This window comes from Coturnix japonica, chromosome 11 (assembly GCF_054131305.1).
Source record: "Coturnix japonica strain WE chromosome 11, WE-NBRP24, whole genome shotgun sequence".
In the NCBI taxonomy this organism is placed as follows: domain Eukaryota; kingdom Metazoa; phylum Chordata; class Aves; order Galliformes; family Phasianidae; genus Coturnix; species Coturnix japonica.
The window spans coordinates 5,793,895-5,817,994 of NC_140673.1; the positions used below are offsets into that span (position 1 = coordinate 5,793,895).

The 24,100-nt window shown below is 41.7% G+C and overlaps 1 protein-coding gene across 14 annotated transcripts in view; it reads right to left on the reverse strand.

Moving 5' to 3' along the window:
• RALGPS2 (Ral GEF with PH domain and SH3 binding motif 2) overlaps positions 1-22,885 on the reverse strand; it is a 117,838-nt gene extending 94,953 nt beyond the window's left edge. For 3 of the 14 annotated variants that reach the window (XM_032446271.2, XM_032446269.2, XM_032446270.2), the window contains exon 1: positions 1,790-1,958. The gene's annotated coding sequence lies outside the window, so the exon portion shown is untranslated. Of the gene's footprint in view, positions 1-1,280; positions 1,394-1,521; positions 1,740-1,789; positions 1,959-4,172; positions 4,233-9,776; positions 9,858-22,790 lie in introns of those variants that run through there. The other 11 variants (XM_085512114.1, XM_085512107.1, XM_085512115.1 and 8 more) reach the window with 7 other exon arrangements.
• Positions 22,886-24,100: the final 1,215 nt, after the last annotated feature.

The following is a 24,100-nucleotide window of genomic DNA, read 5'->3' on the forward strand; positions in this document are numbered from 1 at the left end:
TCAATTCATTCAAACAGCTTTGGCACCTGTGTGGAACGGGTCAGTTTACAGAAGCAGGACCCAAGCCAGAGGAGATTATGCAGAGATGCCTACGGATGTCCTAAGAGTATCTTATCACAGCTTCTGAACCTTACAGTAACACGTGAAAAAAACAAACATGTATATCATCAAGAGAAAGCTTTGGGAAACAATGTATTTCTTTACTGTTTGTTCTTCTGTATTTGATGCTGCTTTAAGTGCCAAGAATTAGACCGCCTGCAATAAGACAACAGAAAAGCGTCAGTACTAAGATCCCATGTGTTATTTCTAAAGGCCTCCTGAGATTAAAGAAGATTTAAGAAACCAACCTGTTGAGTCGCAATTCATTAAGAAATGTGCACAACTGCAGGAAAACACAACAGGTCTATGAACAAAAAATGGTTGCAAATCACTTCTGATGTGAGAAGTAGCATCCATTTTGTTTAGAAACAAAACACCACAACATGACTAAAATCAAACCAGATTCAGAGGCAAACAACAATAAGAAAAGCACTGTGGTGCAACCCATGGCAACTGACAGCCTTGAAAAATGACCAAAGGCCTACAAGAAGTGACCACCTATTGCACCTATCTCATTTAGAGAAGCCTTCATTTCTTCTACCATAGAATAATGGAGCGGCCTGAGTTGAAAAGGACCAGGCTGATCATCCAGTTTCAACCCCATTTCAATGTGCAGGGTCACCAACCAGCAGCCCAGGCTGCCCAGAGCCACATCCAGCCTGGCCTTGAATGCCTGCAGGGATGGGGCACCCACAGCCTCCTTGGGTGACCTGTTCCAGTGTGTCACCACCCTCTGGGTGAAAAACACGTAGCCCCTTAGTTTAGCATAGGAATAGGAGTGGTGATAAGGAAAAACAAACAAACAATATATAACAAAACTAAGGTCTGTGCAAAGGCACCTTATGTCAGCACAGGGATCTGCGAAATAAATACATCCACCCCATTTTGCCAGGCAGGAGCCACCGTTACACACACACAGGTAAGCAATTAAACCATTACCTATTGCCGTCACTCATCTCGCTTTGAAACACACGTATGTAATTGGTTTTCCAGCACCAGCTGCCAGGAAAGCAACACGCCAAACACTTCTGCTGTCAAACAAACATCTCCTATTTGCCTGCACTCCGAAGCAGCCGCAAGGCGCTCTCTGCGCTCTGAGCTTCCCCTGCCTGCTGTTAAACCACGGCACGGGTCCCCTGGCAGCCCGCACAGCCCCACGCCGTGCCCCAGCCCTGCCTCACATGTCACGGTCACTCGGCCGTCCCCGATATCTGCATCCCGACACCACCGCACGCCTCGCGGCGATAAGCCCCGGCAGCCCGCTCCATACAGACGCAGGCCACGACCTCGGGCCCTGGATGGAGGAAAATAAGATTACAAAAAAAAGAGAGACGACAGAGGAGACGATAGAGGAGCCGATAGAGGAGCCGCTCAGCCCCGCATCCCTCCATCTTGCGGCCCCGCTCGCGCTCCCACACCCACCCCGGCCGCGTTGACAGGGGAGGGGGCGCCGCCAGGCCCGGCCCAGCGCCGCGGATGGCGCCCGCTGCCGCTGCGGGGAGTTGGCCGCAGGTGGGTGCCGGCCGCACGGAGCCGGCCCGCGGCGGGGCCGAGACCCTCCCCGGATCTGGGAGGGGACCGCACGCTCCAATCCCCGGCCGGCAGCACTGCGGGGCTCGGCGTGCCGGCCGGCCGGAGCCTCGTTTCTCTCCTCCTCCTCCGGACAATAAACGCGCCGCTCCTGCCTCACCTGCGACACGGCGACGAGCGGGGGCGGGCGGGCAGGCGGTCCGGCTGCCGGGCTGCGCTCGGCCGTGCTGGGCGCCGCTCACCCCCGAGCAGCAGCCGGCGGCCCCTCCACGCGCCACGCTCCCCCCACGCTCCGTCTCTCACACACACACACACACACGCGCGGGGGCGGGGGGAGCCCCGCCGGCACCTCCCGCGCATGCGCGGTGAGCGCTCCCGGCCCGCCTCCTGCCGTGCGCAGGCGCCGGCCCAACGGCGGGACGCGCGCCCCCTCCTCAGGCACGGGCACAGCCACCCCGTGAGGGCACAGCCGGGTCGGTGTACGCCGCCCACCCCCAGCTTCATCCCCTCTGCAGCCCCCAGAGGGTTCTTTCATTCCGGTGCTAACCGCTGTGCCGAGCTCCTCGAAGATCCCCGCGAGGGAAGGGAGCTGGACGTGCTGAAGCGCTTCGTGTGGGGGGCTGCTCTCCCGGTTAGAGAGCACTGAGAAGTTAACGCGCTTCAAAGCAATGCGCTGAGAGGAAAAAACGGGGCCTTGGCTCCCTTTGCATCACCTCAGGAGTGAAAGCCTTCAGAAAACCACCGGGTTTTGCAAGAACTGCCATGAAGTGCAAGCGGGAGAGCGGGCCTGGCATCGCCTGCTTTCCCACTTACACCCCCACCAACAAGGCTCCAGCCACAGTCAGTTCCTGCAGTAATGTATAGCCAGCACTTACACATAGTCAGAATGCTTTACAAACAACACCTAGCCTCATTAAATCATGAATGGCCATCCTGTTGTGGAATCAAGACCATTAGTGCTACTTCCACATCCCTGCTGGCATAGCAGGCAATGCAAAGCTGCCACCAGATAGCACCCGATAGAGAGCGCATAGACCAGGGTCCAAAGCATATCTGAGCAGTCCAGATGAACTACCTACATCCTCTGCCTACAAGGAGAACTCTCTCCTCTGCTGTATTTGTCTTGAACCAGGATAAAGGAAAGGAGAACAAAGAGCCAAATGCCATCCTTCCACAGTGTGGTGAACCGGAGAGTGGAAAGAATGGAAACAGAAAGAATTCTTCCCCAGCTGTGGAACTACCAGATTTGGAACCTCAACAATGTTTAACACAGAAATAAAGGAAGATTTGAGAAAGATAATGTATATATATAGTATATATACATATATGTATATAGTATAGACATCTGAGAAACAGCAAGGAAAGGTAAATTTTTAGTAAGTGATTCTTCTCTAAAGCAGGAGATAGACTAACTTGTCTGATAGAATAAGCTTCTCAGTACTTGGTACCTAAGTGGCAGAAGATACCATCTTCCAATGTCCAATCACCCATTCTAGACACAGAACTGATGCTCCTTATTATTTTATAGGGATGGTCCTTCCACATTATATTTAGTATCGCATTTATAATGTGTTACTAGTTGAACACTGCAGCTGTGCTGTTCAACATTCAAATGGCAGGAAGCATCATAAAGAGGAAATGACTAGATGAAAGTGTGTGGCAAAATAGCTGATTAGAATGAAGAAAGCTGCTGTCAGAAGTACAAGGAAACCACTGCCACTTGTGAGTGGCAGCCTGGTGGGGAATGTGTGCAGATGGTCAGTCCTGAACAAGCTTCTTTCATTCCAAATGAACGGGGCTGAAAACTTTGCAGCCTGCAGGACATCACATTTGTCATCTCTGCTTTCATGGGAGAGAACAAAATTAGAAACCATGGTTGCCTGTCCATCCTTCCTGCGTTTATGTACTCTCCTGAATCATTATTTACTATAGATCTTAATTTTAAGATGCTTTTATTCCTAATTTTATTAGCAATGATTAATGCCTAAAAGAGAGCTGCGCTTCTCTGCGTGAGTGTAACAAACTTCAGTGTAACTAGAAACCCCTCAAGCTATGTAGGGTATAAAGGTCTCCTTTCTGAAGCAACAGCTTCCATCTTCAACATTATCTATGCACTGACATGTTGGAAATTTATCAGTATATTCCTCAGATGAAAAGCATTTTTCCATTAGGCAATACAAAAGTCCTGTGCTTCTATACATAAACTTTAATATGTTTATAGGAACGGCTGTAATAAAGCATTGAGACTGCAAGCCAAAGCACCTGCTGTAGCAAAACTTCAGTCTATAAAAATGTCAGTGGATTAAAGGCACTGCTTACTATACGTTCATTAACAGAAAATTGCATAAGCAGCTTATATTAAAAATTCATGTCAGTAACTTTAATATAATTAGTTTTGCTTGTATAGGCTGCAATATAAACTATTCTAAAGGTCATAAAGGAAAAGAGAAATAGCATTTGTTTCTAACTGGTCGTTTCATGATGCAGACAAAGCTCTGGGATTATAGTTATCCATTAATAGACAATCAAATGAATTCACTTACCTTGAAGACAAGATTCCTGAGTGCTGCAGAACAGATACTTCTTAATCTTAGTTTTGGTAACTAAGGATTGGAAAGAACTTATCTTACATTGTGGCGCTTAGTTAGCACTTCATTAATTACTAATTACATGGCACTAGATAAAGTTCTTCTAATGAGCTGTGAATCTAAAAACAGACATTCGCATATAAAGTTGCTAGTTAAAAATAGTTTGATATGAGATGTTCCAGAAGATAATTGCTAAAGCATATTGTTCCCTTCAGGAATTAATCATAAAGTAGGATATATTCTAATATTTCTAAACATTCCAATGTAGTAGACAGTATTTACATGGCTTGTAACTCCTATTTTTTATTCTCATTCTTTGGGTAAGTCATTCCATGGGTTGATTTGCATTTAGTTCACGCTACTCCAGGGTTAGAGATGCAAAAGAACTGAAAACACTGCTAAATTTACTTTAAGTTTTATGAGAACTAAATTGGTTTGTTTTGTATTCCTTTGGAAGTGTACAATCATGTCTGAAGACTGCATCACAACACAGCTGTGCTACCTGCCCCCTTAATTTTGTTACTTCCTGTTGTGGCAGTGCTTAAGTATACAAATCTGGCTTTATAAATGCAGTGCTTTACATTGTATGAGTTAATGTTGGAGTTCTAGTAAGACACACAGTCATCAAACCCCTCTCATGTATATTCCTACCCTTTTGATCTGTCAGTTTCTGGTGTCCTTGCTTTTTGTTGTAGGTAAATTAAGAGTCAGAACTGGATAAATGTAACATCACTGTAACTATCACTATTCTCCTATTCCCTTTAAACGTTATATGCTCATCCTTTTTCCTAGCTTTTAATAAGTAGATGACATTCCTGCTTCAATCACAAGAAAATGCAAGTTTCAATTGGTTCAGTTAAACATGAAAGTAATCATAAGAAGTACAGTAAGGGATAAAAACATCAGTCCTAGAGGAATCTGATTCTAATACACACTGGAGACCCAGCATTTAGAGTTTTCAGTACCTTCATTAGATGCACTGAGATCTGCCCCTAAAAGTCCTGTGATTAATGTTAGAACACCTCCTCAGGAACCGAGGAGAGAATGAGAAAAACACCTCCTCTGCTTGTTTCTGAGCTCAAGCAGAAATGAAAGGATGAGCTGGACTCACAACCACAGCATCCTGTACTGGTTGTTCTTCACATTTCTAAGATTACCACTTTTTAAACAGCAGCTTCTGAATTCACCCAAGCACACGTGTGTATTTCTAGATATATACACACACACACATATCCACGCACATACACATGCTTTAAGAGGACTTCCTCTTCACGTCTGCAAAGCATTGTTTTCCCAAGGTCAGCAAAAGTTCTTCCACTTCTGTGCAGTGAGGAGGCTGCACACAGATAACTTGTTATTTCCTAACTGCTGTATCTAACAGCAGTTATATAGAACTGCTGTTATATATATAACATCTAACTTATAGATGTTTCCACAGGAAGAAAATACAATTCTTCCTGCGTTGCCTTCCTATTCCCCAGATGTACAAAAGTCAGGTTCCTTAGAGTCCTTAGAGGAGCTGTTTGTGATGGGAACAATGCTGGTAGCACCAGGGGAGGAGCTGAGGCAAAGAATACATCGGCAGCACAGAGGCTGAATAATAACATCCTTCTTTTTGTGCTTCCCTAGCATCCGTGCACATCACTGGAGACTGTATGTCATTAGAGACAGTGCTTGCAAACTGCTTAATAGAAAGCACATCCCTCCACAGTTTTCTTTTTTAATACTGTATTATATCTATCCAGACATTTTCCATAAAGTGCGGAGATGCTGGGACACCTATGTGGTTTATACACAGAGTGTAAGTAGCACAAACACGATGATTTACAACAGGTTTCAAAGACCATCTGAAGGGAAAATATCCCAAATATGGACAACAGCAACTGTTAATTGAAACTAGTCATATTCCATCTATGTAAACAAAGTAATGATCACGTCTGCCACAAGCCTTCAAGAGATTTATCTTCCAGGCTCCCTAATATGGATACATCTGTCCCTTTCTTAAATCCTATGTTCTTGCCATCTGCTCCAGGATGCTTTTTTCAACCTCAAGCAGTGATTAAACAGCTATTCCGAGAAGAAATAAGTTTTTTGTTTTGTTTTGTTTTAAACTAAAATGTTGAATAATTAAAGTTAAAAAACCAAAACCAACCGCAACATAAAACCATATCCCTCTTGGATGTCCATTGATTCTATTACATGAAGTGTTATTAGCCAGACATTCAACTTAAAGTTTAATGTAATGTTTACCTCTGGCCATACAATAGGAGACATCACACCCACAGATTCTCTGTAGTTTCATTATAGAGAGTAATAAATCAGAAGCAGATTAAGTTAATGCCATTTAGCTAATAAGTCAAAAGATGATTAAGAGGTAACTTTACATGGACAAATAAAGAAGCGCCCCTCTTTAAAAGGCATGAAACTTCCTAGAGTTCTTTACTTTTACAGTAGAAAGTAGCAAGTTATGCTCCTGCATGTTTACCTCTCCATGTTCTGGATGGTAGAGGGAGGAAGAAAGAGATGTAGCTCTCTCTTTCTGCATGAGAGGAACCAAGAAGTGCAATTGGGTAGATTCTGTCCTGTCTTGTGAGCAAAACCACAGCCTGCCCGGTCCTCATGTGGGTCATGTAAATTAAGGAAGCTCTTTATTTTGCATCCATCATTCACCACAGTCACACAAGGATCAGTCATGATCTATCTTTTATTGCTCATGAAATGCCATGAAATCTTTGTAAGCTAATAGAGATCTGTCAAGTATTTTGTTACTTGTTAAGATAATGGTGCAGGGCAATGATAATACTGCCATAAATACACTAAAAAAATTGAACTTGTCCTTTCACTTTAAGTTCCTCATTTAAATTTGTTTTGGTTTTTTTTTTTTAGATTGCTTCTTTTTCCTGTGTACAAGAAATCATGGATTTCACCTCATCATTCCCTTGAGCTTCACAAAAGGTAACTTGACTCCATATTTATGTCTCTTAGCCTTTGTTCTCTTGGCTGGTTTGCTGTGCTTCTGATATCTTCTGCCATTATAATTGTTACTGCTTACAAACTTGGGAAAATAAATAAGTTTGGTGTGTTGGTTTTTTTGGTGTTTTTTTTTTTGGCACTGTGAAGCAGTGCAATGTCTTTTCAGAAATAAAAAGCAAAATCTAAGATATTCCTTCTTTAATCCAAAACTAATAATCCTTGTCTGAAAAGAGCATTATGTCTAGTAGCCTAAGTAGCTGAAGATCCATTAAAGGCCTTGTCATTTATGAGTGAAGAACATCTCATTGAAGGATGTGGATGGCTCACCCGTTCAGCTTTACATTTAATAAGTACCAGTGCTTCAGTTACTTTGTACAAATAGGACAGATTGTTTTATAGGCAGTATTTTCAGAATTACTTATATAAACATTCCAGGGAATGCATTTGGGATGAGCAAAAGGGCAAGACATCGTGTTCTGTAGTCTTGTGCTGGTAGGTCTTATATGCTGGTAATCTCCTCAACAACATTTGATAATGCTGTAATATCTCTTTGAGAACATTATTGCATGTAGAGTGGCTTTTAAGGAGCTGAAGCTTGGTGTTGTAAAGGACACTGATGGAATGCTCTTATATGAAAATTAGAAAGCTGGGTTGTAATACAGTTTTAGATTCTCATTTGCAGGTGAAAAAAACCAAAAAGAGGTAGACAGAACATCTCAGACACTCCCTTGTTTTCCAGGTTCTCCCATTTTTCCTGTGCATCAGGCATGATCAATATAAATGAGTATAGTTACAGAGGCAGGACAGCCAGAGAATGCTGAAGGTTAGGACTTAGTAAACACTATTCAAGATCACTTGCATTAATAGAAAAAGATGAAATGACATTTAGTAAAAGACCCAAAAGTTTCAATATTCTTTGCCAGAGCTGTCTGAGAAACCTGAATTCTAGGTCTAAATTCTCTTTTAAGCCAAGCCATGAAATAATTTCCATACCAATATAAATACTATGGGGAACGTAGAGACATTTCAGAGTTTCCCTTTAAACGAACAACAAAAGAAGAAGAATCATGCCGCTGCCACTGCCCTACAACATCACTGCTGAGAATCACTTTAAAATATATTCTAAAGTAAATAAAAAGTCAGTCTCTATGGAGGCAAGGCTTGTTTCCTGAGAAAAATCATCTGACATGCAGCACTTGGACTGGAAGGTCTAATGTTTATAAATATGTCTCAGCTGGAGACAGCTGCTGAACTTTTGAAATTTCGAAGAGATTCTTCCTGTATACTCTGGAAAGGCTTCAAAGTACACTCAGCAAGCAAATTCAAGAAATACAATGGGTGTTTTTTAGCAAGTCTTCACCTCAACTACTGCTCTATGCCACATAATATTGGAAAAAAACCCACATGCCCGAGAATGAGAGGAGTATTATATCTCACAAAAACTGCACATCCATTTTAAATCAACCTTTGAGAGTTGCATGAGAAAATACTTTGACAACAATCATTCTAAAGCAATGATGAATTTGAGTATTTTGTTCTGTACTACAACTCATCACATTGCCTTTGCCAACACACGACCTGCATACTTCTCAGCATGTTACAAACAACTAACATTTGACAGATTTATTGTCTTCTTCTTTCCCTGGAGGAGAGCTGTAAATAAGCCAGCTTGTTTTGTTACCCTTTGTCTTTTAGATATAGCTACAGATGCTTTTAGTTTTCACCAGTGAAGATAAAGCGTAGTGAGAAATTAGCAAGTTTCACAATGGTCCTTAATTCTCACAGGAATTCTTTCTAAGGACTCACCCTGCCCTTCCCTCTCTCTGGCATAGATTAAATTTATATAAATACATACCTGTATCAACTGTGTCAGAAAGCTCCTTTATGGCTAATGAGCACGGTAAATTTTGTTTCCAGACTTGATGTTTCCACAGAAAAATACTGAACTTAGATCACTGAGTAACTTCAGCTCAGAACGAACACTTTTAATAACATAATATTTTAACGATGCAATATTTTGCAGTAAGGCAATGCAGAGGAAGTTTGATGTACTCCTCCCTACTCACTCGGTTCATGTTGCATCCATTTTTTTTAATAGCTGGCATTTCAGAGCTACTATTCATTCCACTGTTGCTTGCCGTATGTAATAGCTCCCATTCTCACTGCCTGATAACTTACAAGCTACAGTCCAAATATCCCTGTCAGAGACAAGGCTGCCAGAACCGAATGCAAGTTGTACTTGGGATTCACAAATAGTTATTATCCGCATACAATTAATAATTCATGAACCTTGGACAGCTTTTGGAAACCAATTAGCCAATGGCAGTAAAATGAGCTGGGCAAAGGGAAGAGCTTTGGGGCTGTCCATGCAAGTCAAGACATCGTGTTGAGTGCAAAATGAGGTCACAGAGCACAGGCAAGACACACTTACTATATTTGTGAACACGCTTGTATAATGATAGAGGAATGAAGAGGAAGGAACAGGTTGCCCAAGGGGGCTGTGGATGCCCCATCCCTGGAGGCATTCAAGGCCAGGCTGGATGTGGCTCTGGGCAGCCTGGTGGAAAATACAGCAGTTTCTCATACCTGTACAGTAGTGACTTCTACATGCCGTCCAAGCAATATGAATTTGGGAAGTCTAAATCAAGAGCATCTCAGATGACTCCTCTGGAGATAAGAGAAACACAACACAATGCAGAATTTTAGGAGGGAGCTTTTAGAAGATGGACTTAAAGTCAAGCATGAGGTGGATCTCAATTATAGGCACAGTCCAATAAAATCTGAATACTGTAGAAGCACCATATAACTAAAAAATATATGAGGGGGGAAAAAAAGCTAACAGAAAATACAAGAGTATTTTCAGTAGTAGATTCTTAGCTTAAATACTACTTTGAATTTTGGTTTTTGGCTTAATAAAATAATAAAATAAAAGTGGTTTGGAAAGAAGAATCTAAAAGAACTACAAGAACAACACAGAAAAAACTATAAAACAAGAGAAATTAAAACTAGTATATCAAGGTGCTTTGATCTACAGGTGAGAATGACACAACTGTCCTATCTGCATTATCACCATCCAGTGATGTACCATGTTACTGCAATGTGCCACTTCTTTGGCTCAGCAAACTCTGTGCTATAGGACAAATGGTAGAGCAAATGAAACAAACAGCTTAGCATATTTTTTTACTGATTAGACACATAAAGCATAGTATTAGTACACAGATAGTAACAACATGCTGACAAGGATAACAACTGCAAGAATTAGTGTCAGTGATGCTTCACAACATAAACTAATTGCTAACAGGAGAAATTTCTCTCCTTTATATATTTTGCAAAGAGTTCCAGTACACTGCCTTCTGCTGTAGCATTAAATATAGGCTTCTGCTGGAGATAGAGAAGATCCTCAAGAATAACAGCCCTTGGTTCTGTTCCTTGTTTTTTATTACCAGTTATTTATAGCATATTATTAAAAAGTCAGACTGTACTGATTTTGTTTTGAGACAGGGAGAACAAATGTGCATATGTGAGATTTATGCCAGTGTGTATTTGGAAAACGAACCATAAGAAACAGTTACTCTGTTTCTCTCTTCTATTTCTGAATCCTGTTTGTGTTAAATGTTTTTGGTTTGGATTCACACAGGTGGGAAACACCTTTCGAGACCTTTCCGTTTCAATTTAATCTATTCCTTCTGACGGTTTCCTTCTATTCTATTAAGTAACTAGAGACAGGTATTTAAACTAATTGCTGCACAATGAACCATGAGAAAAGGCAGTAGTCAGATGGATGCTTATGAGGCAGGAGGTTCAAAGGAGACTGAAAGGATATTACCCAGTTTGCAGCTCTTATCTGTTGAAAGCAGCAGAACAGAGTTAGGGCAATTAGACTTACTAGCTGGTTTACTGACCTGTAAGAATAAAGGGAATAAAAATGCCAGTGTGTGATAAAGCAGACAATACTTGTAAAACACCATCAGGGCATGCATAACAGCTCACGAAACATTCCTAAGGAAAATAGAATTCTCCACTTCTGTTTTGTTAAGTAAAATATAAAGGGAGAGCACTACTGACAGCGATACAGAGTTAAGCTTTTCAGGAAAACACACAGGGCCAGACCTTGCCTCCTACATCTGCACATGTTTTCTGCTCTTCAGGCCCATGGAAACAGGCCAGGAAAATTAATTGGCAGAGGACTGTGTTATCTCTTCTGCATAGTTCCCATGTAGTGTCTCAGAGAAAGACCATGCAGCGAGGGAGCTGACAGGAAAAGCAGCCTGCTGGGGAAAACTGTCCTTGACTCCCACGGGTCCCAGAGGATATTCCAGATATCACTGGGACCTCTCTTTCTTGCTGATCTGAGTTGATCTGAAGAACTCTGTCACTGAGATTTCCTTCTATAGCTGAAAAACAGGGGTTGATGTGGGTGTCAGGGTTTTTACATACAGTGTAAGTTCTGGGCAGAAGCATGAGTGCTGATGTAATGACAGCTTTCTTAAACTAAGAAGCAACAACAGGTCACTGCTTGCATACTAGGTCATTAGGCTTGCAGCTGCCTCAAAAATATTGTAGCAGAGGATCTGATCTTGGAAAAGGGAGCCAAGGACATTGTGAAGTGCTGGCTTGCTCCCACACAACACACTCCTACCTTTTGGTGCAGGAACTTCCAAGCTCTTGGTACTCAAGAAGGAAGGAGGATGTCTTTAGGAGATGCTCATCTCCCACTTTAATATATTATGAATGGAAAGCTATGATCCAACCTGCTGAATTACAGAAGAAATAACAGACTATTTTCTTTTCAGATCCCCCTTAAGTAATGCACATCATCTTGACCAGCGGAAAATCTCACAAAGCAGAAAAAACATTCTGGAGTTTATATTGATAAATTACTTAAAAGTGCCTCTCCATTTGGGGTCTGCAAAGCATGTAGAAGGGTCAGAGCCCTCCTGTTCTCTAGGGGAATTCTGCATCACTTCCATTAAGTGTCATTGGAGTCCTCTCCCCTCCTCCATCATTTCCTGCTCCCTCCACTTTCTTTACCACTCCTGCAGCATGGCTCACTTAGAAACTGCACTGCTGTTAGCTCCCTCCCATACGGCTATGCACTAATCCCCCCTCCCACACATCCATGCAAAGAGGGGAGAATCTAGAGATGTACAAGAAATGCCTCACTGAGCAGCCGTATGCTATCTAGGTTACATATGGCGAGCAAAAGGTGCAAAAGTATCATGCTAGGCAGCATTACTGCTTTCTTCCCTGTTCCTCACAACATCTGCAGTGCTCTCAAGTACCTGAATCTGCAAAGGAAGATTTCTGGAGGATACTGGGAGAGAGTTAATAATCTCCTTTCTTCTCCACTTAGAATCTTAAGGTATTTTTTCACAGTATTTTTAATTATTGCTTTTGCTCCTTTGCCTGTTCTGTTTGATCAAAAGAAGAGTCAAACTGGAATTTACTGAAACGTGAAGGGAGGTGGAAAATCGAATCACACAGCAACTTTCTGAAAAAAAAAAAAAAGAAAAAAAAAGCTTCTGTCCCTGTCTATTTACACTGAAGCTTATTTTCACATCCTAAGGAAACATGTCAAGAAACATGCCATTTGTCAGCAGCTTGTGGGAACAGGCTGTCAGCTCACTGCCTAGCAACTCACACTGCATTGGGATATCCTGGCACTACATACACTGTCATGTCTCATTGCTTAATGCTCGCCTCGATGCCGTCTCACTTGCTAACAACACGTTACATCAGGTTCCTCACTTGGGAGATACTGAGCTGTGTTGGCTGGCCCAGTGAGTGCAGCTAATGACACCAATAGGAAAAGCAATATAATGGCTTGTCTAAGCAGCAGATTTACTACGCCACCAAAGTCACAATGTATTGACACAGGATTTTACATTAAGCAGAAACTCAGCATTGGTGCAGCACGAACACCAGGCTCCTTGAAATGTCAGAAAGCAACTTAAAACATATTGCTCACAACCAGTTGGTGATTTTCTGTGAAATAAAACTATAATCTTTCGACTAGAAAAACAACAACAACCACCAAACATACGAATTTTGCTTTACCCATGCAACAGTAGCTTGGTATGTGTGACTTGGGGATTAAACGAGGTGAATAGCATTTAGACTTTAACTCCTAGGTAGAAAATCAGAGGTTTAAGCCTCCAGCAAGACACACAGGGGATCTGGGCCCTCAGCTGACTGCCATGTGCTACTGATTGTCATCTTGTAGGTGATGGATTCCCCCTCCCAGGACAGTCTGTCCTCCAAAGCTCCTGTTGTTATTTAGAGGAATAGGAGGGACAAAACTGAGGAGCACAATCCTGTATTATTGAAAAACCTTTTAGAAAGCATAAAAACCCCTTAACTTTGATTCTATGACTTACACTCAGTAAAAAACAGCCAGATCTCAGAGGTCACAAGAATGCTGATTTTGCAGGTGAAGGTCTTTGAAAAACTCCCCGTGCTGTTTGTAACACAGCTGTGTTAGGGCCTTGGATTCCCACAAGCATTTCAGTGAGAACTTCTTTCTCCACAAACCACTAATGCTTTTTTTACGTAGGTTAAGGGTTTTGAACCACAGTTTTTAATATAATATTGAAGAGATGACACAAGTCATGACAAAAGCACACCAAGTAAAATAGAGGTCTTCTCTCACTGCCGCTTTTGTAAGATCAACTAAGAAATATACTCCAAGCTTGTGGATTTTATGTGCATATACACTGTGGAATTGTCTCAGCTCATGTACCTTTGAAATTGCCTGAACACTAACATACAAATGCAGAGAACCTTTCAAAAATGCACATCTTAATGCAGTCAGTGTAGCCAGGGACATTACTGCATCTGAAAAATGGAAAACAGAATCTCCAGTTCAATGAGACTGACGGAATAAAGCAAAACAGAATTAAAACTGATACATGGTTACAGAGGTAAAGCAGTCACACGAGGTGAGTCTGTTCATAGCAGAGCCTAGCAGTCACTGAAGCCAGCCTGCTGATCACCTCTGTCACAAATAGAGCCCTTTTGCTGTTTACAGCACAACTGGCTCCACACACACAGTGGCCAGCTGAGCAGAGCAGGCAAACTGGTTTAGTTAATGCCCACAAAGCTCCATGCAGAACTGCTCAGCTGTGAGCAGTACTCACTAAATATTTGTCATCGCTAAAAAATTAAAGCTCCTCCCAAAGAGCACATGAAAGCATTCTCAGCCAGTCTCATTTATGCTTCTGTTACTTTGTGTGTCTGGAGCAGTGTCATTAGTCATCACGGCATCAAGTATCCCTGACCGAGTGACAAATCCCATGCATCAGAGGCAGAAGATTCTCTGAAATAAATGTTTCTGTTGTACCTAACATACTACAATGGACATGGAAATCCAGATAATTCTTTAGAAGCCCCAAATCCACAGAATCCTAACTGGAATGCATCATAGTGCTTTTGGAATTACCCAAATCATAGAATCACAGAATGGGTTGGGTTGGAAGGGACCTTACAGATCATCTAATTCCAACTCACCTGCTATAATTGGGGACACCTCCCTCCAGAACAAGTTGCATATATATATATATATATATGTATGTATGTATGTATGTGTACACACTTTTTTTTTCTTCAATAAGCTCCATTTAATATAATTATCTGACTACCTGACTTTTTTTAATGCAGTACACCTAGACAAAGTCTAATGTTAATCACTGCATTTTTCACTACATTCTATGTACATTCATACGAATAGCACTTGCATGGTATGTGCTGTGGCACTCCTGGCAGACACATGTAGATACACACACATCACCACTTGCAGTACACTCTGTAGGCTGTCACCAACATGTAATTTTTTTATCAGCATTATTTTCAAGTAGGGATGGAGTGATACAAATAAGGGAGGTCGACATTCTTGAAGGATTATGCAGGAAAATATATAATCATTTGCCAGATAGTAAATGCAGAGAGTACTTGGACTTCAAGCAGAACTATGTCACAAATCATTCATCATCATTTTGCTGACCCAGTTAATTTTCCAGCTCCATAAAAGCTAGTTGGTTTTGAGCTGGTTTGTTGAACCGGCCAATCCAAATTGATGTGTCTCAGATTTGACCCAGCATTTTCACGGGTAGCTCATCATGCCATCTCTTCAGTCTCCCCTCCTCCTTGCTCAGACAAGCAGGGCATTGAGGAGGATTTTCTGCCTGGGAGCACCTGGTCATGGCAGCGACTTGCTGCTAAGCAGGATGAGAGCACAGCATTGGTCAGGCACTGGCACAGCTGCCCAGGGAGGCAGTGGAGTCCCTGTCCCTGGAGGTGTTCAAGAACCATGGCTCTCTTGACACCTGGAAAATCCTTTTACACCCACACAGCTTTAGCACTGCTTGGTGATGTCCTGCAAGACTAGGTCTCTAGGCTGGGCTTTTTCTGCTGAGCTCGTGTTTCCACATCACACCTTTCCACGTGGCTTGGCTAGAAATGGAAAATGTGTATGCATGTTGACAAAGAATCAAGGCTGGAATATCTGCTATGCTTTGGAAAGCAATGTGACTACTTACAAGCGGCACAGGAATGACAGAACCAGCCTGTGATGCAATGGTGTGCCAATGGGTAAGATCAGACAAAGCTTTATTCCTGAGCACAGGCTAATGTGCAAACACCAAGCTTTGGAGGCAAGTCTGGGCTTAAATGCATGTCCAGACCTGTGCTTAGCAGAGTGCAAGCCCAGCTACATGATTTCAGCAGCATCAGGACGTGGCCATTAAAACTGCAAAAAACAAAGAAAAAAAAACCCAACCCAACAACAACAGCAACAATATTAACCCTGTAAAAACAGCTGACAACTGCTGGCTTCTTATTCTAGCGTTACCTAAAAGAAAAGAGCAAAATGTGTCTTTGACTCCCTCTTTTGTGAAGCTATAAAATTTTCCAAGAACTCCCTAAAATATCAGGAAAGAGGAATGCAAGAGCCTGAAGGTATGCAGAAAAGACCTGTACTCCTGGCTGTTATACGGAGCAAGATCACATTTGAAGTCTTTGTGACCTTGCCTACCCCAATTCTTATCATTGCTAATAGCTCAAATTTAGAAGGAATTTCCCACATCTTTTTCTTCCTTATATTGGTTAACATGCTTCCTCTAGCCCAGCTTTCAGAGATAGCTGACTTACAGAGATTTCCCAGGATCCATTCAGTTGTTATTCAGACAATTGGGACTACACCGTGTTTCACTCAGTAAGAAGAGAACAGAGTGGATTTTACACTATGTGGGTCACTCCCATGAGTTTCCCAGTTTGGATTAACCCAGATTTCAATGATTGCTTGCTTATTACAGAGAAAAGTAAGTGCAATTTATGGATAACAGTAACAAAAATGGTGCTCTGTTTTCCCCTCTATTTTAAAATCTGAATAATAGCTTGAAAAAAAATCAGGTTCAGATCTGTAAAGATGGAAAAAAAACCCAAATCACCCCTGAGAATAATCTTGAAGTGGTCTTCCCTGGAGCTCAGACCACAGCAGGTGGTGGGTCTGACAGCTTCTAACAGTGGCTAATCTCTAACTAGTAGAAGTACAAGGTTTTTTTTAAACCTTTTCATAAAAATAAACTATAAGTGCTTTAAACAAAAATTAGATAAACTAAACAATGAAGAAGGGAATACAGAATCATAACACAGCAAGATTAGGCCTTCAGATGATCTTAAAGCTGTATAGTAATACAAGGGTTTTAACCTACTGTATCCTATTAGTCCCTTTTTAACTCTGCTGTGCAAGTGCAATTGCAGATAGCCTCAGAAGATGTGCAGAGATTCAAGGAACAAACTGGATTTTTGATTTGTAAAGAGGGATTTTTGTTCGGCCAGCTCTGTACTTGTTATGCACTCTATTCCAGACTCCTTGCTTACAGGAGGTAAATGTAATTTCATATAAAAGCTGCATAACCTAAAATACATCTGTGTTTGTACAGAGAAATTATGTGTTCAAACAATGAGACGTGCTGGACTTCTTACATGTTAAAATACTTGAACAGGGCGCACTTGTTCATCCAATGTGTGACAGTGGCAGAAGTCACCTCCCCCATATAAGAGGTCTCACTGCTGGCTGCATGCCCTCTGTGTGCAAAACAGGAGCCTGACAACCAGAGAAATAGCCCAGGAGAGGTGAGAGAGGAATTGGATGAGATGAGTTATCTAGAAGAGATGATGCTTTGAGATGGATAACGCCTCAGTACAATTTTCTTATTTACTGTGCATTTCTTAATATCTCTATTTTAAAAGCATAATTTATGCTCCTTGTACACTAATATCTTATTCATATTCACCCTTTCACCTTTCTTATCACAAATTCAAGTCGCTAGGGATGTTTAAAGTATCACATATCCTGAAAGACAGCAAGTATGGACAAGAACTAGGAGAACTACAGTGGTTCTAGTTAAAAACATATACGTGAAGGCAAGGATAACTAAAGAGAGAGAATAGTTTTATTTGCTGTAGATGTAAAAACAAAATCCTAACACAAGGAAAGGGATCAGTACAAGGGGCTCAGTGTAACGCCTGCCAAAAACAAGCAATTTGCAGTAATGTATTGCACTCACTACAAATTGGAAAGGAATTTAAGACCAAAATAAATGCATGAACATACAGCTGGGAAATGCTCTATTTCTGGTAAATAACATTTTTGTCGAGCATTTGAAAATGTTTACCAAGTGGAAGAGCAAAAAAATTACTTTTTAACCATGTAAATAAATGAACAGGAATGAACTGAAATGTAACTACTGAAATAGAACACAGAGCATTGTATCAAGGAGATAAATAAAGGGTCAAATATTACAGGGATGCCTACTTTAAGAAGAACAACTAACGCTCTTTCAAGTGTGAGCGTGCAGCAATCACACTCCTAAGAGCAGAAGCACCTTCACTGGATTTGTAATAGCAGAACAAAAAAGTCCCATATGTACTCAGGTTAAACAGCACTCCCCAGATAGAAATGGTCAAACTGGTCTACAAACCCGCCTACAAAAGAGGATGCAGAAGATAATCCCAAGGAATTTGATTAAGTGCTTAAGAGCCTACAGTGCGTTCAGGAGGTAATACGTTACATTAATACAGGTATCAGAGTGTTTATGTATTATGTAAACACTGTCAGCACAGAATATTAACCTAAACGAGTTGATTGAATGCTAAAATGAGATGTTATTGAGATGATCTTGATATTCACTGGATAAATTCACTGTCTGATTTATGTAATAAAACATTCACAGTTCCACTATAACGAAGCCACCCAGTTCTGACTGATTCTGAGGGCAACTGAGAAGACTTGTATTGGTTGTAGAGTCATTCTGGAACACCCTTGTTGACTGAAACCTATAAAATCTGTATCCATAATTCACCTTCTATCAAAATTACATACAGTAGAACTGAAAAAAATGTTATGGTTTAGAACAGAAAGCCCAAAGAGCTCCATCAATGCAAACACACAAGTGTTGGGAACCATCTTGCAGGATTCCATGCTGCCCAGCAGTTACCTAAAATGAAGTTTCTATAATGTAGAACACTTCCTACTGTCCAGTAAAAACATCACTAGGCTGCAAATGCATCTATCAGCTGTATAGCAAAGGAGCTTCTGATGACTTATGCTTCCCCATAGTAAAATCCAAAAGCTGCAGGAAAACATGTTCTTAGAAACATGACTCAGTACTATCCTATCTTTCCAGGACATGAAGCAATATGACAAACTCAAGCATGAAATATAAAATGGCCAAAACGTATCAGAGCATGGGAAAATGACACCTGATGAAGTTGTGGACTGCATTGTTCCAGGTAAGAGGGTGGTGGTAAACAAACAAACACAAAATGACCTTCCATGATTGTCCTTCTACCCCAAGAAAGGTGTCTCCTTCACTCTAAGGGAAAGACAGAATAATAGGAGTTGGCCTACCTGCTTAACATGGTCGTTCTGCACACTCCACTTGCATTTGAGATCTAACTAGTTACAGCCATTGTGCCATTCCCTTTTTATTTAAAGAATGAAATCTTACTACACCAGTAACCACTCCCAGCACCAGAATTGTTTGGCTAATTATTCACCCAGTGTACATACAAACTTCACGTTGCTGGGATGCTTTGGGATGAAAAATGTGACTTGTCAACCCTTCATCTCCATAAAACTGATCCAGATGATCAGAGCATGACTCTTCTGTGTCCTGTGGGGAGCTCCCAGACTGCTTTTGCAGAGAGACGTGCTGCTCTTGTAGAGATGAATGCAGAGTGAGGAAATTCTGCAACTTCTATTTTGGTAATAAGTGGTTTGGTAATGTGAGGTTTGATGGCATATTTTTCACACCAGAGCAGCCCCGCTGGGAACAAAGCTTGAAAGAAACAGTAGTGCAAGTCCTCAGAAAGAAAAACTCAGGAAAATAAATATCACATTAGGCAATTAATTTGCTTCTATATATGTATTCTACTGCTACATGCTAAATAGAAATTGAGCTGCTTAAGAACATAGGTATTCAATTTTAAAAGCAGTCTTTCTTCAGTTGGAGTTATAATGGCACTTTTATAAATAGAACTTCTGTTTTTTCTTAATGTTGTTCCCATTGAGAAGTGCTAAATGTATGCACCCCACATTGCAACTCATCAACTTGGCCTCCAGTTTTAAACTGTATTCTTAAATATGAACAACAATAATGCTCCACTGAAAGCAGTTTTAAAGACCTATGGTCCACACTGTCTGCCTACAGGAAGATGGGGAAATTAAAACCTGGAAGGGAGAAATATTTCTGTAATAAAAGCTTCAGCAGAGCAGACAATAAATGGAGTGCAGCATTTCAACCCTTTAAAGCTGTATCGTGTCGCAATCTATTCAGCTGTATATCAGCACAAACTTTATGTACAACAAACATGTCCTTTGTGTGTCACAGAGTATGAATGTGCATGTGAGAGTCTCACATAGTTCCGTACCAAAAGCATAGAAAAAATAAACTCTGAAAAACAATGCTATAGAATGCTTGCTCTGGAAAATTACTATCAGAGACAAAACAAATCCACAGCCCTGTGGCATTACAGTATCCCTCGGGCAAATGGGGAGAGATAACCCTTCATGCAGCTGACTACCAACATTGGTACACAGAGCAACAGACACTTCAGCAGAGTGTGGAAAGCATCAGTGATCTGCCAGGCCTCGAGCAGTCATGTGTAATAAAGCTCATCTGTTACGGGTACCTACCTGTGTTACATATCTAGGCACAGACAGTATTTTCTTATTGCTAAAAATACATCCTTCCCTTCTCCAAAATGACAGAAGTATAACTTAGCCTGACCTATTTTTTGTCCTTATTCATTCTGTGGAAATCTTGTAAAATTGACACCTAATTTCCAGGTGCTGTTGCTTAGCTTCCTACATTATTAATAGGAACGTAATAATTATCCCTTTTTATCATTACACGGGACAGCCAATAGATGCAAAGAATGCAATCACATCACCATCCTCATATCTGAGCATGTTTACAGTATCAGAAGATCACTCTGCTATTGTCAATTAATATGCTGTATTACAAAGGTGCATTTTATGTCATGAACTAATGATGTATTATACTGGCCTAACATAACTGTGTCAGCAGAGATCCAGGGTAGAGCACAAAATTTGGTACATATTTGGAAAATATAGGACAAAATCTTGGATGCCTGTCATGGTAGCCACCATAGGTCTTTTCTCAAGTGACACGTGATAGAACATGAGGAAAAGGCCTCAAGTTGTGCCAGGGGAGGTTCAGACTGGAAGAATTTCTTCATGGAGAGGGAAGCCAAGCATTGGAACAGGCTGCCCTGTCAGTGGGAGGCCCAGACACTGGAGGCATTCAGGAGATGCATGGATATGACACTAAGGGCATATGGCTTAGTGGTGGGACACAGTATATTAGACTGATGGCTAGACTCAGCGATCTGTCAGATCTTTTGCAACCCAGGTGGTTGTATGATTTGGTTAGTACATTCAAGAGCAGCATCAGGTGGAGCCAGAAGGCTTTAATGCATAGGGTGCACTCTGTACTGATCCTGATGTGGGTTTAGAAAGAAGAAACGAGATGTGCAGAGAAGAAGTGAGACTGATTCTGGGGAGTGTGAGGGAACTACTGAGGAATGGAAAAACTTAACACATCTTCTAAATGTTCAGAACTATTTCTTAAGTGAAAACAAGGGATATTTCCATGTCACAGCATCTTCACAGCTATACTTGTAGCAGCAAAGCTGCGTCAGCAGGGTTTCCTATTAGTAACACAACCAACACAAACAGCTTTTCTGCTAACTTAACTGTCCTGTCTCCCAAGTCCAATGCCAGACATCCTCATCTAGCCCTTCTGGCTGAGTGGGCTGAAGAAGTTCTGACTCACAGTTGTCCATCAGCATCTGCCAGCTGTGAATTACACAGCTGGGCACACAAAGCAAATCCTGTGAGCGTTCGCATTTGCTTTGAACAAAGCTGCTAACCACTTTCATCAGCACTTTATATCACTCCACTGGACCTTACCTCAAATGTGCTAGGGCACAGGATCTTCTGCTTGCAAATAAAGAGGGCTGCACACCCATAACAAAAGCTTTAATAAGCCACAAGTGAACACTAAAGTCACAACTACAGGCAACATGAATGCCTGATCAATATCATTCAAGGTAACAAAAGCATCTGCTGGTCAATAGTGGTTCATCTACACTTGTAACTTTTTCTGACACAGCTTTCAGCAGACCTTTGTAGTACCAAAGCTTGAGGTCATAGCCCCTGCTGGATTTAGCTTTATCTGCTGGAGATGCTTTTGCTCCAGAGCTGTGAGGTACAGAAATAAATGTTCAGCAACCGTAACTAAATTCAACAGACTGTTAAATGGAGCTCCTCACTACCAGAATACACATCTCATGAAGCTCAGCTCACTGATTTTATAAGGTGCTCATCCAGGGGGTAAGACACAACCCACCTGCTGCCTTTGCTCTGCATCAGCCACCCTCTGGGAGAGAAACGATGAAGACAAGTCAGGGCAGAAACCTCCTAAATTACCATTACACACGTGGCCGACCTTCAAGAGACCAGGCTCTAAATTGAGCCAGCTGTGGGAAAATCAGGTATTTAGCAAAACACTAAGAAGATAAACCAGGATGAAACATGGGGAGTCTGCTTGCAGGTGGAAAACAGGGAACTGGAGCCCAGCTTAGAGAGATGGGACAAAGAGCAACTAACGAGTACCAAGCAATCTGGACAACTGCTTTTGCCCTCCTGCTGCCCTGCCCATCTGCTTGGAATTTGGTTTCAAAATAAGCTCTATTTTCCTGATTCCCATCCTGATCTAAACTCGCATATTGTGGGTCTGGTGCTGTCACTCAAAATCATTAACAAATGAAATGCTGAACTGAGAAACAAAGAAAACTTATTTAACACACGCTGATGAATTTCCTTTAACTCGTTCAGGTCTGAGTCTTTTGGCTGGTTTATCACAGACATTTAAAGACAACAACGATTTTATATGACTAACTGTTACAAATTCATCACAAGTCCTGTCCGTGTCTGACATTTAAGTCCAAACAACCACATAGTGTTGGAGAACCCCCACCTCCCCCCCTCAACTCCCATCAAATTCATTTACTGACCTCTCCTTCCAGAAGAATGAGGTCACCGGTATAATGAGCTCTCCACATCGATCTGTAAACAGCCCGATTCACATTTTTTTTTTCTCTACGAAAGAGGAGGAAGTTATGAAAGGAGCAGCTTGAACAAAAAGGGCTTCAGCTCCACCCAGTGGTAACAAGAAGCTTTTCACGCCATCCCCCTTCCACCCAGAGCCCGGCAGGTGCCCTTGAGCGTGTGTCACTGGTACAGCGTGAGCTGTTATAGGGCTGAACAGAGATGTTGCCTTAGCAGCCTGTGCCTCCAAAAGATGGGGGTTAATCGCTACTCTGCGTCAGCCATCACTATTCCTTTTTAGTATTTGCAAAGACTAAACATTTCACTAGCTGCCTTCAAAATAATGTACCCAGAGAAGCTGTGGATGCTCCATCCCTGCAGGCATTCAAGGCCGGTCTGGATGCGGCTCTGGGCAGCCTGGTCTGGTGGTTGGCAACCCTGCACATAACAGGGGGTTGAAACTGGGTGATCTTTGTGTTCCTTTTCGACCCAGGCCAGTCTATGATTCCATGATCCCATCTGGATCTCATCTCAGCAGTGATGTGGGGAATGGCGGTGGTGTGAAACTTTTCTATCTCCCACACTTGCGTCTTAGCCAGTTTTGTTGTTGTTGTTTCCCTAATGAAGCACCAATTTCTGACATAACTCTTGGAACTACTTTTAGAACTGGGGATACCTTTAAGGAAAGTGTGAATTTTCAAGGACAGAATGGCTCTCTAAATTAACCTTACACTTTGAATGACAGGGGAAATTAGAGCCAGTTCCTGCTCTTTTAGTTGACCAATAGTTAAGTAGTTCACAACACCTGACCAAATTAACATTCAAAGACAGATCAGCAATTCTCAGGTGCCACAGCATGAACTTATCACAGGTGAAGGCCTTGCAGATACCCTCCCAGAAAACTCAGCCTCACCTTCAGCCAGATGCCTTTTGCTATTTGAGTGGCACTGAAACATCAATTTGTGACTCCTGGGAGCAAGTTCTGGATTATAAGGACTACTCACTGACATAACATTTTAGGAACTCTTATTCTCATCCCTCCTCTTGCCCTTCCTTCATGCCCCATGCTCTCTCTATTAACCTTTTGAATGATGTGTCTCATATTTACCTCTTTATTATTTCTGTATTGTTACAGTGGTCATAATCACATTTCAAAGCATAGAATTTGTCCATGGGTTTTGAGATCCTGAATAGACACAGTGCTTCTTTTTCAGCTAGATAGTTCAAAACGTGTGTGAAATCTGAAATACATTTTAAACAAATGTGTGCTGCATGT